This window comes from Schistocerca cancellata, chromosome 4, assembly GCF_023864275.1.
Source record: "Schistocerca cancellata isolate TAMUIC-IGC-003103 chromosome 4, iqSchCanc2.1, whole genome shotgun sequence".
NCBI lineage: Eukaryota > Metazoa > Arthropoda > Insecta > Orthoptera > Acrididae > Schistocerca > Schistocerca cancellata.
Genome location: NC_064629.1, coordinates 533,717,716 through 533,720,960, shown reverse-complemented (window position 1 = coordinate 533,720,960; position 3,245 = coordinate 533,717,716). Strand labels below are relative to the sequence as shown.

The 3,245-nt window shown below is 34.9% G+C and overlaps 1 pseudogene; it reads left to right on the top strand.

Annotated features, from left to right (window-relative positions):
* Positions 1 to 2,827: 2,827 nt before the first annotated feature.
* LOC126185756 (5S ribosomal RNA) lies at positions 2,828 to 2,945 on the top strand (annotated as a pseudogene).
* Positions 2,946 to 3,245: the final 300 nt, after the last annotated feature.

The following is a 3,245-nucleotide window of genomic DNA, read 5'->3' as shown; positions in this document are numbered from 1 at the left end:
CTTGTGCTACTGGCTCTACAGTTATGGCACATCAATTTATATTTAACTCATATAAAGGGGAACACATGATGATCAGATTTCTTTAATCTTTTGTATTTATTCCATGTAAAATTTAGAACTCAAATGTCAGTCCTCAAAGCAACTAAAGGCAACTCTCTTTTTGAGAATATTGACTTTGAAGTTTTCTGATCATCTTTGATACCCTAAAGTAAAAGTAATCTTTCAATGAGCAGCATGGCTCTGTGGTACAGTTCTCGTTTGCCAAATGGATATCCTGGGTTCAGTTCCTCACTAATGCAAATTTTTTAACAAAGATGACTATTCTATGAGCATTTATGTGAAGTGTAAAATGTAGAAGGTTGGGAAAAATTCCGTAGTGTTTGAAAATGGTAACTGCCTATCGAGTCTCATTTGGTCATGTATTTTCATGTTTTCCTCACTACTTCAAATACGTAAATCATTTGAATATGAATTTGTATGCTTATTAACACACATCTAAATGTCATTTTTGTGAAAAAGGCATGTCTTCTTATTTCTAATTATATATCACTTACAAAAATCCAGTTTTCATTGCAAACAGAAATTCTTAATTACCAATATTTTATAAAATATAGTTAATGAAGAGTGTTTAATTTTTTAAATACAATTAATTTTTATCATACCTGTGTGGTTTATGTGACATGTGAATACTGGTAGAACATGCATGTTTGTTTAAATACTTGCCGCAGCTAGAAATTGAACCTAGGCCACTCAAGCGGCAGGCAAGCATTCTACCACACAGCCACATGACTGTGCTTTCACAGTATTAAACATTCTCAGAAGACTTCAAAGTTGTTTTTCTTGACAATTTTTGAGAGCTGTATGTACATTGTTTGGTTTATTGATATATGAGTTCTGAAATTCATGTACCATGCCATAAATATAAAAAATTCAAAAATGTGATTGCTGTGTTGTCTCCTTCTAAGACTTTTTTCCTCTGACAAATATGACTTCCAGTTTATGAAATCTTCACTCATATCAAACAATGTAATATATTAATTTGTAACATAAAAAATTATGGTATGGGAAATTTTGTGATTCTGGAACATCTAGTATGTAATTATGGTGAGTGTACATAGAGACATTTACTCACATTTCTTGATATATGTTTTCATTTACAAAACATTGGCATTAACCCTTTAACCGCTCTGGTCGTGTTAACGCACATGCCTTTGTACCTGTCCCTGTGTGCTCTGAAAGTGTTTACATGCTCCACTAGTCCTACTTGGTACTCTGAATGTGTCTACGCATAGACATGTTCAGAGAAAGTTTGGTTGGCATACTCAAAAATTACCATGTTACAAGAATTATTCATTATGCCAAAATGAGTACTTTGAACTTTCTGTATGGGCTCCACTATATTTCTTACTTGTAGATAGCTATGGGTATACAACGTTTAAATCACAAGTGGTATAATCAATGGTAGGCAATTAAAAACCTTGTAACTGCATTTGCCTGTGAAAACCTTGTAATACAAAAAATACCATAATCAAAGAGAGATTTGAAAGTGCATGGATTTCTCTATCTGTCAGTAACAAGCCTTCTGTTATATAGTTACACATGTAGCAACTTAATCTGTACACTTTATATTATATTTTAACAAACCAGTTGTTCTACCTGTTACTCTGAACGTGTCTACGCGTAGATACATTCAGAGTAACAGGTAGAACAACTGGTGGCACATGTAAACACATTCAGAGCACATAGGGACAGGTACTAAGGTACACATCAACACGTCCAGAGTAGTTGAAGGGTTAAGTTTGCACATTTGTATGTGCTAACTGTATGTTATGAGATGAATACAATACAACACTGTTCCATTCTTGCTTCACATGTGTTTCTCTCAGTTGATTGAATACAAATTTTTAATTTGTTTCATTATTTATTTAAAATTTTCTCATGATGTGACATGCGTATTGAGCATATCGATGGTAGCCGATGAAATCTTTGTAACTCCATTTTGTTAAATTTTACAGGAGAAGCAAAAATGGTTTGTTAAAATATAATATAAAGTGTACAGATGAAGTTGCTACATGTGTAACTACATAACAGAAGGCTTGTTATTGACAGATAGAGAAATCCATGCACTTTCAAATCTCTCTTTGATTATGGAATTTTTGGAATTACAAGGTTTTCACAGACAAATGGAGTTACAAGGTTTTTAATTGTCTACCATTGACTATATCACTTGTGATTTAAACATTGTATACCCATACCTATCTGCAAGTAAGAAATATAGTGGAGCACATACATAAAGTTCAAATTACTCATTTTGGCAGAATGAGGAATTCTTGTAACAAGGTAATTTTTGAGTATACCAACCAAACTTCCTCTGCTACTTATCTCTTTTTTTATTGCTATCTTAAACTGATCAAGGTTTGTTAAACTGCTAGAAATTTGATGTTTATATGCAAGGACATAAATTTTATAATTTGCAATAAGTACGTTTTTTGATATTTTACTCTAATGAGAAAGTAACTCACCATGAAGTTTAAAAACATTTCTCCCACACCCTTTAGTTTCTTCTGCTCAGATAACTTGTCCACGCAAGTAAGATATTACTCGTATATCTGATTTGTACAAAACAAAACCATTGAGAATAGTTGCTTGCAAATCATTTCCTGTGAAATTATTCTTAATATCCGCTGTACCACTTTTCTACTATTACATGAATATGAATAGAAGTATCACATTTAATACAGTTATTCTTCCGAGCTAGTGGAAGATACTCTTAAGCAAATGTTGAGTGTTTATAAGTGTAATTTGTTGTAAGTGTAGTAACTCTTGGGCCAATGGCCTTGCCGCAGTGGTAACACCGGTTCCCGTCAGATCACCGAACTTAAGCACTGTCGGGCTGGGCTAGCATTTGGATGGGTGTCCATCCGGTGTGCTGAGCGCTGTTGGCAAGCAGGGTGCACTCAGCCCTTATGAGGCAAATTGAGGAGCTACTTGATTGAGAAGTAGCAGCTGCAGTCTCGGAAACTGACATACGGCCGGGAGAGCGGTGTGTTGACCACATGCCCCTCCATATCCGCATCCAGTGATGCCTGTGGGCTGAGGATGACATGGTGGCCGGTCGGTACCGTTGGGCCTTCATGACCTATTTGAGAGGAGTTTAGTTTTTTTAGTAGTAACTGTTGTGGCATTTAAAGCTAATACAGTGATATGTGTCTGTGAAATGTGAGTTATCTTCTCCTGTAAAGTTT